The following is a 12,500-nucleotide window of genomic DNA, read 5'->3' as shown; positions in this document are numbered from 1 at the left end:
CACCCAGGGACGAAGAGTGCTTCTAATTTCCTCAAAAGGCGTAGCCTGAGCACATGGACCTCACATTATAGCAGGTGGAGCAGCGAAAGCAACAAAGTGGAAGAAAATCTCATGTTAATGCTTTTGCATTTTCTATACCAATGTTCTGACATTTTGATTGACCATTTACAGGACTGACTTGTCAAATCCTCAAATGTTTCATTACACAGTGTACAGAAGTGTGGAAAGACAAATGCCAGAGAAACAAATAAAAGTAAATCTTAGCCTGGTCCTAGTCTTAAACCCAACATTTCATTGGAAGTTCCATTGTAAAATGGGATGTTTCATTTCAAGCATGTACTTTGAGGATTTGCAAATAAATGACATCACACAGAGACTTATGTAGGCCTGGCTAGCTCAGTCGGTAGAGCATGAGACTCTTAATCTCAGGGTCGTGGGTTCGAGCCCCACGTTGAGCGTCACTATTAGCTATTGTCACAGGTATGTGCAAGATCTCCAGCCATTAAAACACTCTCTGACTAGAGAGAATGGTGAATAAATATCAATCTATCCGCTTCCAAATCAATATCACAAAAATGAAGCACAGTGCTGCTGTGTTTAACAATCCCCATTAACCAATAGGTCTCTCCAAGTCTCCTTTCAATCCCTTTTCACATATGAGGCACATGCTGTTGATTGCCACATCATAACCCAGAAGGTGACTATTCACCTGACTCCTTGGTGTTAGTCTGTTGTTTCAAGCCTACCCAGGATGAAGATAGATTTTAAGTAACACACAAGGCGTAGCCTGAGCATTGGGACATCCCCTTATTGCAGGTGGAGTAGTGAAACAAGCAAAGTGGAATAAAATCTCATTCCAAAGCATTTGCATTTCTTTACACATACCAATGTTCTGACATTTTGGTTGACTAATTACAGGACTGACTTGTCAAATCCTCAAATGTTTCATCACACAGTGTACAGAAGTGTGCAAAGACAAATGCCGAGAAAAAAAAAGAAATAAAAAAGAAAGACTCATTTCAGGCATGTACTTTGAAGATATACCAAAAAATGGCATATAAGCCGAGAGAGAAACAGTGGTAGAGCATGAGACTTTTAAGCACAGTGTCATGGGCTTGAGCTCCACGTTGGGTTTAACTTTTAGCTATCGCCACAGGTATGTGGTACTAGTGCAAATGTATCCTCCCTGCCATGCAAACACTCTCTGACTAGAGTGAATGGTGAATAAATATCAATCTATCTGCTTCCAAAGCAATATCACAAAAATGAAGCACAGTGCTGCTGTGTTTAACAATCCCCATTAACCAGTAGGTCTCTGTGGTGCTTTTAATTGCCACAAAAGGCATAGCCTGAGCAGATGGACCTCACATTATAGCAGGTGGAGCAGCGAAAGCAACAAAGTGGAAGAAAATCTCATGTTAATGCCGGAAAAACAAATAAAAGAAACACTCATTTGGCATATAAGCCGAGAGAGAAACGGTGGTAGAGCATGAGACTTTAAAGCAGAGTGTCATGGGCTTGAGCTCCACGTTGGGTTTAACTTTTAGCTATCGCCACAGGTATGTGGTACTAGTGCAAATGTATCCTCCCTGCCATGCAAACACTCACTGACTAGAGAGAACGGCAACATTTCTGGGAACTTGTCCAGAAATTCAGAACAGGTAACAGGTCTCCAGCTATCTGCTTCCAAAGTACTATCTCTAAAAAGAAGCACAGTGCTAAGGTGCTGCTGTTAATGTGTTTAACAATCCCCACTAACCAATCTGTCTCAGTTCGAACCCATCAAGTATGACACACATGCCATTGACTGCCACATCGTAATCCTGAAGGTGGTACCTCATGTGTCTCTGTGGCGTAATCGGTTAGCGTGTTCGGCTGTTAACCGAAAGGTTGGTGGTTCAAGCCCACCCAGGGACGAAGAGTGCTTCTAATTTCCTCAAAAGGCGTAGCCTGAGCACATGGACCTCACATTATAGCAGGTGGAGCAGCGAAAGCAACAAAGTGGAAGAAAATCTCATGTTAATGCTTTTGCATTTTCTATACCAATGTTCTGACATTTTGATTGACCATTTACAGGACTGACTTGTCAAATCCTCAAATGTTTCATTACACAGTGTACAGAAGTGTGGAAAGACAAATGCCAGAGAAACAAATAAAAGTAAATGTTAGCCTGGTCCTAGCCTTTAACCCAACATTTCATTGGAAGTTCCATTGTAAAATGGGATGTTTCATTTCAAGCATGTACTTTGAGGATTTGCAAATAAATGACATCACACAGAAACTTATGTAGGCCTGGCTAGCTCAGTCAGTAGAGCATGAGACTCTTAATCTCAGGGGCGTGGGTTTGAGCCCCACGTTGGGCGTCACTATTAGCTATTGTCACAGGTATGTGCAAGATCTCCAGCCATTAAAACACTCTCTGACTAGAGAGAATGGTGAATAAATATCAATCTATCCGCTTCCAAATCAATATCACAAAAATGAAGCACAGTGCTGCTGTGTTTAACAATCCCCATTAACCAATAGGTCTCTGTGGTGCTTTTAATTGCCACAAAAGGCATAGCCTGAGCAGATGGACCTCACATTATAGCAGGTGGAGCAGCGAAAGCAACAAAGTGGAAGAAAATCTCATGTTAATGCCGGAAAAACAAATAAAAGAAACACTCATTTGGCATATAAGCCGAGAGAGAAACGGTGGTAGAGCATGAGACTTTAAAGCAGAGTGTCATGGGCTTGAGCTCCACGTTGGGTTTAACTTTTAGCTATCGCCACAGGTATGTGGTACTAGTGCAAATGTATCCTCCCTGCCATGCAAACACTCTCTGACTAGAGAGAACGGCAACATTTCTGGGAACTTGTCCAGAAATTCAGAACAGGTAACAGGTCTCCAGCTATCTGCTTCCAAACTACTATCTCTAAAAAGAAGCACAGTGCTAAGGTGCTGCTGTTAATGTGTTTAACAATCCCCACTAACCAATCTGTCTCAGTTCGAACCCATCAAGTATGACACATGCCATTGACTGCCACATCGTAATCCTGAAGGTGATACCTCATGTGTCTCTGTGGCGCAATCGGTTAGCGCGTTCGGCTGTTAACCGAAAGGTTGGTGGTTCAAGCCCACCCAGGGACGAAGAGTGCTTCTAATTTCCTCAAAAGGTGCAGCCTGAGCACATGGACCTCACATTATAGCAGGTGGAGCAGCGAAAGCAACAAAGTGGAAGAAAATCTCATGTTAATGCTTTTGCATTTTCTATACCAATGTTCTGACATTTTGATTGACCATTTACAGGACTGACTTGTCAAATCCTCAAATGTTTCATTACACAGTGTACAGAAGTGTGGAAAGACAAATGCCAGAGAAACAAATAAAAGTAAATCTTAGCCTGGTCCTAGTCTTAAACCCAACATTTCATTGGAAGTTCCATCGTAAAATGGGATGTTTCATTTCAAGCATGTACTTTGAGGATTTGCAAATAAATGACATCACACAGAGACTTGTGAAGGCCTGGCTAGCTCAGTCGGTAGAGCATGAGACTCTTAATCTCAGGGTCGTGGGTTCAAGCCCCACGTTGGGCGTCACTCTTAGCTATTGTCACAGGTATGTGCAAGATCTCCAGCCATTAAAACACTCTCTGACTAGAGAGAATGGTGAATAAATAGCAATCTATCCGCTTCCAAATCAATATCACAAAAATGAAGCACAGTGCTGCTGTGTTTAACAATCCCCATTAACCAATAGGTCTCGCCAAGTCTCCTTTCAATCCCTTTTCACATGTGAGGCACATGCTGTTGATTGCCACATCATAACCTAGAAGGTGACTATTCACCTGACTCCTTGGTGTTAGTCTGTTGTTTCAAGCCTACCCAGGATGAAGATAGATATTAAGTAACACACAAGGCGTAGCCTGAGCATTGGGACATCCCCTTATTGCAGGTGGAGTAGTGAAACAAGCAAAGTGGAATAAAATCTCATTCCAAAGCATTTGCATTTCTTTACACATACCAATGTTCTGACATTTTGGTTGACTAATTACAGGACTGACTTGTCAAATCCTCAAATGTTTCATCACACAGTGTACAGAAGTGTGCAAAGACAAATGCCGAGAAAAAAAAAAAAAAAGACTCATTTCAGGCATGTACTTTGAAGATATACCAAAAAATGGCATATAAGCCGAGAGAGAAACAGTGGTAGAGCATGAAACTTTTAAACACAGTGTCATGGGCTTGAGCTCCACGTTGGGTTTAACTTTTAGCTATCGCCACAGGTATGTGGTACTAGTGCAAATGTATCCTCCCTGCCATGCAAACACTCTCTGACTAGAGTGATTGGTGAATAAATATCAATCTATCTGCTTCCAAAGCAATATCACAAAAATGAAGCACAGTGCTGCTGTGTTTAACAATCCCCATTAACCAATAGGTCTCTGTGGTGCTTTTAATTGCCACAAAAGGCATAGCCTGAGCAGATGGACCTCACATTATAGCAGGTGGAGCAGCGAAAGCAACAAAGTGGAAGAAAATCTCATGTTAATGCCGGAAAAACAAATAAAAGAAACACTCATTTGGCATATAAGCCGAGAGAGAAACGGTGGTAGAGCATGAGACTTTAAAGCAGAGTGTCATGGGCTTGAGCTCCACGTTGGGTTTAACTTTTAGCTATCGCCACAGGTATGTGGTACTAGTGCAAATGTATCCTCCCTGCCATGCAAACACTCACTGACTAGAGAGCGCAACATTTCTGGGAACTTGTCAGAAATTCAGAACAGTAACAGGTCTCCAGCTATCTGCTTCCAAAGTACTATCTCTAAAAGAAGCACAGTGCTAAGGTGCTGCTGTTAATGTGTTTAATCCCACTAACCAATCTGTCTCAGTTCGAACCCATCAAGTATGACACATGCCATTGACTGCCACATCGTAATCCTGAAGGTGGTACCTCATGTGTCTCTGTGCAATCGGTTAGCGTTGGCTGTTAACGAAGGTTGGTGGTTCAAGCCACCAGGGACGAAGTGCTTCTAATTTCCTCAAAGGTAGCCTGAGCACATGGACCTCACATTATAGCAGGTGGAGCAGCGAAAGCAACAAAGTGGAAGAAAATCTCATGTTAATGCTTTTGCATTTTCTATACCAATGTTCTGACATTTTGGTTGACCATTTACAGGACTGACTTGTCAAATCCTCAAATGTTTCATTACACAGTGTACAGAAGTGTGGAAAGACAAATGCCAGAGAAACAAATAAAAGTAAATCTTAGCCTGGTCCTAGTCTTAAACCCAACATTTCATTGGAAGTTCCATTGTAAAATGGGATGTTTCATTTCAAGCATGTACTTTGAGGATTTGCAAATAAATGACATCACACAGAGACTTGTGAAGGCCTGGCTAGCTCAGTCGGTAGAGCATGAGACTCTTAATCTCAGGGTCGTGGGTTCGAGCCCCACGTTGAGCGTCACTATTAGCTATTGTCACAGGTATGTGCAAGATCTCCAGCCATTAAAACACTCTCTGACTAGAGAGAATGGTGAATAAATATCAATCTATCCGCTTCCAAATCAATATCACAAAAATGAAGCACAGTGCTGCTGTGTTTAACAATCCCCATTAACCAATAGGTCTCTCCAAGTCTCCTTTCAATCCCTTTTCACATATGAGGCACATGCTGTTGATTGCCACATCATAACCCAGAAGGTGACTATTCACCTGACTCCTTGGTGTTAGTCTGTTGTTTCAAGCCTACCCAGGATGAAGATAGATTTTAAGTAACACACAAGGCGTAGCCTGAGCATTGGGACATCCCCTTATTGCAGGTGGAGTAGTGAAACAAGCAAAGTGGAATAAAATCTCATTCCAAAGCATTTGCATTTCTTTACACATACCAATGTTCTGACATTTTGGTTGACTAATTACAGGACTGACTTGTCAAATCCTCAAATGTTTCATCACACAGTGTACAGAAGTGTGCAAAGACAAATGCCGAAAAAAAAAAAAGAAAGACTCATTTCAGGCATGTACTTTGAAGATATACCAAAAATGGCATATTAGCCGAGAGAGAAACAGTGGTAGAGCATGAGACTTTTAAGCACAGTGTCATGGGCTTGAGCTCCACGTTGGGTTTAACTTTTAGCTATCGCCACAGGTATGTGGTACTAGTGCAAATGTATCCTCCCTGCCGTGCAAACACTCACTGACTAGAGAGAGCGGCAACATTTCTGGGAACTTGTCCAGAAATTCAGAACAGGTAACAGGTCTCCAGCTATCTGCTTCCAAAGTACTATCTCTAAAAAGAAGCACAGTGCTAAGGTGCTGCTGTTAATGTGTTTAACAATCCCCACTAACCAATCTGTCTCAGTTCGAACCCATCAAGTATGACACACATGCCATTGACTGCCGAGAGAGAAACAGTGGTAGAGCATGAGACTTTTAAGCACAGTGTCATGGGCTTGAGCTCCACGTTGGGTTTAACTTTTAGCTATCGCCACAGGTATGTGGTACTAGTGCAAATGTATCCTCCCTGCCATGCAAACACTCTCTGACTAGAGTGAATGGTGAATAAATATCAATCTATCTGCTTCCAAAGCAATATCACAAAAATGAAGCACAGTGCTGCTGTGTTTAACAATCCCCATTAACCAATAGGTCTCTGTGGTGCTTTTAATTGCCACAAAAGGCATAGCCTGAGCAGATGGACCTCACATTATAGCAGGTGGAGCAGCGAAAGCAACAAAGTGGAAGAAAATCTCATGTTAATGCCGGAAAAACAAATAAAAGAAACACTCATTTGGCATATAAGCCGAGAGAGAAACGGTGGTAGAGCATGAGACTTTAAAGCAGAGTGTCATGGGCTTGAGCTCCACGTTGGGTTTAACTTTTAGCTATCGCCACAGGTATGTGGTACTAGTGCAAATGTATCCTCCCTGCCATGCAAACACTCACTGACTAGAGAGAACGGCAACATTTCTGGGAACTTGTCCAGAAATTCAGAACAGGTAACAGGTCTCCAGCTATCTGCTTCCAAAGTACTATCTCTAAAAAGAAGCACAGTGCTAAGGTGCTGCTGTTAATGTGTTTAACAATCCCCACTAACCAATCTGTCTCAGTTCGAACCCATCAAGTATGACACACATGCCATTGACTGCCACATCGTAATCCTGAAGGTGGTACCTCATGTGTCTCTGTGGCGCTAATCGGTTAGCTGTTCGGCTGTTAACCGAAAGGTTGGTGGTTCAAGCCCACCCAGGGACGAAGAGTGCTTCTAATTTCCTCAAAAGGTGCAGCCTGAGCACATGGACCTCACATTATAGCAGGTGGAGCAGCAAAAGCAACAAAGTGGAAGAAAATCTCATGTTAATGCTTTTGCATTTTCTATACCAATGTTCTGACATTTTGGTTGACCATTTACAGGACTGACTTGTCAAATCCTCAAATGTTTCATTACACAGTGTACAGAAGTGTGGAAAGACAAATGCCAGAGAAACAAATAAAAGTAAATCTTAGCCTGGTCCTAGTCTTAAACCCAACATTTCATTGGAAGTTCCATTGTAAAATGGGATGTTTCATTTCAAGCATGTACTTTGAGGATTTGCAAATAAATGACATCACACAGAGACTTATGAAGGCCTGGCTAGCTCAGTCGGTAGAGCATGAGACTCTTAATCTCAGGGTCGTGGGTTCGAGCCCCACGTTGAGCGTCACTATTAGCTATTGTCACAGGTATGTGCAAGATCTCCAGCCATTAAAACACTCTCTGACTAGAGAGAATGGTGAATAAATATCAATCTATCCGCTTCCAAATCAATATCACAAAAATGAAGCACAGTGCTGCTGTGTTTAACAATCCCCATTAACCAATAGGTCTCTCCAAGTCTCCTTTCAATCCCTTTTCACATATGAGGCACATGCTGTTGATTGCCACATCATAACCCAGAAGGTGACTATTCACCTGACTCCTTGGTGTTAGTCTGTTGTTTCAAGCCTACCCAGGATGAAGATAGATTTTAAGTAACACACAAGGCGTAGCCTGAGCATTGGGACATCCCTTATTGCAGGTGGAGTAGTGAAACAAGCAAAGTGGAATAAAATCTCATTCCAAAGCATTTGCATTTCTTTACACATACCAATGTTCTGACATTTTGGTTGACTAATTACAGGACTGACTTGTCAAATCCTCAAATGTTTCATCACACAGTGTACAGAAGTGTGCAAAGACAAATGCCGAAAAAAAAAAAAGAAAGACTCATTTCAGGCATGTACTTTGAAGATATACCAAAAATGGCATATTAGCCGAGAGAGAAACAGTGGTAGAGCATGAGACTTTTAAGCACAGTGTCATGGGCTTGAGCTCCACGTTGGGTTTAACTTTTAGCTATCGCCACAGGTATGTGGTACTAGTGCAAATGTATCCTCCCTGCCGTGCAAACACTCACTGACTAGAGAGAACGGCAACATTTCTGGGAACTTGTCCAGAAATTCAGAACAGGTAACAGGTCTCCAGCTATCTGCTTCCAAAGTACTATCTCTAAAAAGAAGCACAGTGCTAAGGTGCTGCTGTTAATGTGTTTAACAATCCCCACTAACCAATCTGTCTCAGTTCGAACCCATCAAGTATGACACACATGCCATTGACTGCCGAGAGAGAAACAGTGGTAGAGCATGAGACTTTTAAGCACAGTGTCATGGGCTTGAGCTCCACGTTGGGTTTAACTTTTAGCTATCGCCACAGGTATGTGGTACTAGTGCAAATGTATCCTCCCTGCCATGCAAACACTCTCTGACTAGAGTGAATGGTGAATAAATATCAATCTATCTGCTTCCAAAGCAATATCACAAAAATGAAGCACAGTGCTGCTGTGTTTAACAATCCCCATTAACCAATAGGTCTCTGTGGTGCTTTTAATTGCCACAAAAGGCATAGCCTGAGCAGATGGACCTCACATTATAGCAGGTGGAGCAGCGAAAGCAACAAAGTGGAAGAAAATCTCATGTTAATGCCGGAAAAACAAATAAAAGAAACACTCATTTGGCATATAAGCCGAGAGAGAAACGGTGGTAGAGCATGAGACTTTAAAGCAGAGTGTCATGGGCTTGAGCTCCACGTTGGGTTTAACTTTTAGCTATCGCCACAGGTATGTGGTACTAGTGCAAATGTATCCTCCCTGCCATGCAAACACTCACTGACTAGAGAGAACGGCAACATTTCTGGGAACTTGTCCAGAAATTCAGAACAGGTAACAGGTCTCCAGCTATCTGCTTCCAAAGTACTATCTCTAAAAAGAAGCACAGTGCTAAGGTGCTGCTGTTAATGTGTTTAACAATCCCCACTAACCAATCTGTCTCAGTTCGAACCCATCAAGTATGACACACATGCCATTGACTGCCACATCGTAATCCTGAAGGTGGTACCTCATGTGTCTCTGTGGCATAATCGGTTAGCTGTTCGGCTGTTAACCGAAAGGTTGGTGGTTCAAGCCCACCCAGGGACGAAGAGTGCTTCTAATTTCCTCAAAAGGTGCAGCCTGAGCACATGGACCTCACATTATAGCAGGTGGAGCAGCAAAAGCAACAAAGTGGAAGAAAATCTCATGTTAATGCTTTTGCATTTTCTATACCAATGTTCTGACATTTTGATTGACCATTTACAGGAATGACTTGTCAAATCCTCAAATGTTTCATTACACAGTGTACAGAAGTGTGGAAAGACAAATGCCAGAGAAACAAATAAAAGTAAATCTTAGCCTGGTCCTAGTCTTAAACCCAACATTTCATTGGAAGTTCCATTGTAAAATGGGATGTTTCATTTCAAGCATGTACTTTGAGGATTTGCAAATAAATGACATCACACAGAGACTTACGTAGGCCTGGCTAGCTCAGTCGGTAGAGCATGAGACTCTTAATCTCAGGGTCGTGGGTTCGAGCCCCACGTTGGGCGTAACTATTAGCTATTGTCACAGGTATGCGCAAGATCTCCAGCCATTAAAACACTCTCTGACTAGAGAGAATGGTGAAAAAATATCAATCTATCCGCTTCCAAATCAATATCACAAAAATGAAGCACAGTGCTGCTGTGTTTAACAATCCCCATAAACCAATAGGTCTCTCCAAGTCTCCTTTCAATCCCTTTTCACATATGAGGCACATGCTGTTGATTGCCACATCATAACCCAGAAGGTGACTATTCACCTGACTCCTTGGTGTTAGTCTGTTGTTTCAAGCCTACCCAGGATGAAGATAGATTTTAAGTAACACACAAGGCGTAGCCTGAGCATTGGGACATCCCCTTATTGCAGGTGGAGTAGTGAAACAAGCAAAGTGGAATAAAATCTCATTCCAAAGCATTTGCATTTCTTTACACATACCAATGTTCTGACATTTTGGTTGACTAATTACAGGACTGACTTGTCAAATCCTCAAATGTTTCATCACACAGTGTACAGAAGTGTGCAAAGACAAATGCCGAAAAAAAAAAAAAAAGAAAGACTCATTTCAGGCATGTACTTTGAAGATATACCAAAAATGGCATATAAGCCGAGAGAGAAACAGTGGTAGAGCATGAGACTTTTAAGCACAGTGTCATGGGCTTGAGCTCCACGTTGGGTTTAACTTTTAGCTATCGCCACAGGTATGTGGTACTAGTGCAAATGTATCCTCCCTGCCATGCAAACACTCTCTGACTAGAGTGAATGGTGAATAAATATCAATCTATCTGCTTCCAAAGCAATATCACAAAAATGAAGCACAGTGCTGCTGTGTTTAACAATCCCCATTAACCAATAGGTCTCTGTGGTGCTTTTAATTGCCACAAAAGGCATAGCCTGAGCAGATGGACCTCACATTATAGCAGGTGGAGCAGCGAAAGCAACAAAGTGGAAGAAAATCTCATGTTAATGCCGGAAAAACAAATAAAAGAAACACTCATTTGGCATATAAGCCGAGAGAGAAACGGTGGTAGAGCATGAGACTTTAAAGCAGAGTGTCATGGGCTTGAGCTCCACGTTGGGTTTAACTTTTAGCTATCGCCACAGGTATGTGATACTAGTGCAAATGTATCCTCCCTGCCATGCAAACACTCACTGACTAGAGAGAACGGCAACATTTCTGGGAACTTGTCCAGAAATTCAGAACAGGTAACAGGTCTCCAGCTATCTGCTTCCAAAGTACTATCTCTAAAAAGAAGCACAGTGCTAAGGTGCTGCTGTTAATGTGTTTAACAATCCCCACTAACCAATCTGTCTCAGTTGGAACCCATCAAGTATGACACACATGCCATTGACTGCCACATCGTAATCCTGAAGGTGGTACCTCATGTGTCTCTGTGGCGCAATCGGTTAGCGCGTTCGGCTGTTAACCGAAAGGTTGGTGGTTCAAGCCCACCCAGGGACGAAGAGTGCTTCTAATTTCCTCAAAAGGCATAGCCTGAGCACATGGACCTCACATTATAGCAGGTGGAGCAGCGAAAGCTACAAAGTGGAAGAAAATCTCATGTTAATGCTTTTGCATTTTCTATACCAATGTTCTGACATTTTGATTGACCATTTACAGGACTGACTTGTCAAATCCTCAAATGTTTCATTACACAGTGTACAGAAGTGTGGAAAGACAAATGCCAGAGAAACAAATAAAAGTAAATCTTAGCCTGGTCCTAGTCTTAAACCCAACATTTCATTGGAAGTTCCATTGTAAAATGGGATGTTTCATTTCAAGCATGTACTTTGAGGATTTGCAAATAAATGACATCACACAGAGACTTCCGTAGGCCTGGCTAGCTCAGTCGGTAGAGCATGAGACTCTTAATCTCAGGGTCGTGGGTTCGAGCCCCACGTTGAGCGTCACTATTAGCTATTGTCACAGGTATGTGCAAGATCTCCAGCCATTAAAACACTCTCTGACTAGAGAGAATGGTGAATAAATATCAATCTATCCGCTTCCAAATCAATATCACAAAAATGAAGCACAGTGCTGCTGTGTTTAACAATCCCCATTAACCAATAGGTCTCTCCAAGTCTCCTTTCAATCCCTTTTCACATATGAGGCACATGCTGTTGATTGCCACATCATAACCCAGAAGGTGACTATTCACCTGACTCCTTGGTGTTAGTCTGTTGTTTCAAGCCTACCCAGGATGAAGATAGATTTTAAGTAACACACAAGGCGTAGCCTGAGCATTGGGACATCCCCTTATTGCAGGTGGAGTAGTGAAACAAGCAAAGTGGAATCAAATCTCATTCCAAAGCATTTGCATTTCTTTACACATACCAATGTTCTGACATTTTGGTTGACTAATTACAGGACTGACTTGTCAAATCCTCAAATGTTTCATCACACAGTGTACAGAAGTGTGCAAAGACAAATGCCGAAAAAAAAAAAAAAAAGAAAGACTCATTTCAGGCATGTACTTTGAAGATATACCAAAAATGGCATATAAGCCGAGAGAGAAACAGTGGTAGAGCATGAGACTTTTAAGCACAGTGTCATGGGCTTGAGCTCCACGTTGGGTTTAACTTTTAGCTA

At 42.1% G+C, this 12,500-nt stretch overlaps 10 non-coding genes across 10 annotated transcripts; all 10 read left to right on the top strand.

Moving 5' to 3' along the window:
* Positions 1–385: 385 nt before the first annotated feature.
* Positions 386–458, top strand: trnak-cuu (transfer RNA lysine (anticodon CUU)). The gene has a single exon. It is a non-coding gene; the product is annotated as a tRNA-Lys (tRNA).
* Positions 459–1,843: 1,385 nt separating this feature from the next.
* On the top strand, positions 1,844–1,917 carry trnan-guu (transfer RNA asparagine (anticodon GUU)). Its single transcript has one exon. It is a non-coding gene; the product is annotated as a tRNA-Asn (tRNA).
* A 373-nt stretch (positions 1,918–2,290) lies between these two features.
* Positions 2,291–2,363, top strand: trnak-cuu (transfer RNA lysine (anticodon CUU)). Its single transcript has one exon. It is a non-coding gene; the product is annotated as a tRNA-Lys (tRNA).
* A 693-nt stretch (positions 2,364–3,056) lies between these two features.
* Positions 3,057–3,130, top strand: trnan-guu (transfer RNA asparagine (anticodon GUU)). Its single transcript has one exon. It is a non-coding gene; the product is annotated as a tRNA-Asn (tRNA).
* Positions 3,131–3,503: 373 nt separating this feature from the next.
* On the top strand, positions 3,504–3,576 carry trnak-cuu (transfer RNA lysine (anticodon CUU)). The gene has a single exon. It is a non-coding gene; the product is annotated as a tRNA-Lys (tRNA).
* Positions 3,577–5,372: 1,796 nt separating this feature from the next.
* On the top strand, positions 5,373–5,445 carry trnak-cuu (transfer RNA lysine (anticodon CUU)). Its single transcript has one exon. It is a non-coding gene; the product is annotated as a tRNA-Lys (tRNA).
* Positions 5,446–7,611: 2,166 nt separating this feature from the next.
* Positions 7,612–7,684, top strand: trnak-cuu (transfer RNA lysine (anticodon CUU)). Its single transcript has one exon. It is a non-coding gene; the product is annotated as a tRNA-Lys (tRNA).
* Positions 7,685–9,848: 2,164 nt separating this feature from the next.
* trnak-cuu (transfer RNA lysine (anticodon CUU)) lies at positions 9,849–9,921 on the top strand. Its single transcript has one exon. It is a non-coding gene; the product is annotated as a tRNA-Lys (tRNA).
* A 1,377-nt stretch (positions 9,922–11,298) lies between these two features.
* Positions 11,299–11,372, top strand: trnan-guu (transfer RNA asparagine (anticodon GUU)). The gene has a single exon. It is a non-coding gene; the product is annotated as a tRNA-Asn (tRNA).
* A 373-nt stretch (positions 11,373–11,745) lies between these two features.
* trnak-cuu (transfer RNA lysine (anticodon CUU)) lies at positions 11,746–11,818 on the top strand. Its single transcript has one exon. It is a non-coding gene; the product is annotated as a tRNA-Lys (tRNA).
* Positions 11,819–12,500: the final 682 nt, after the last annotated feature.

Source organism: Xyrauchen texanus, unplaced genomic scaffold (assembly GCF_025860055.1).
Source record: "Xyrauchen texanus isolate HMW12.3.18 unplaced genomic scaffold, RBS_HiC_50CHRs HiC_scaffold_259, whole genome shotgun sequence".
Lineage (NCBI taxonomy): Eukaryota > Metazoa > Chordata > Actinopteri > Cypriniformes > Catostomidae > Xyrauchen > Xyrauchen texanus.
Note: the sequence above shows the minus strand (reverse complement) of the source record. Positions and strands in the feature narration are given on the sequence as shown.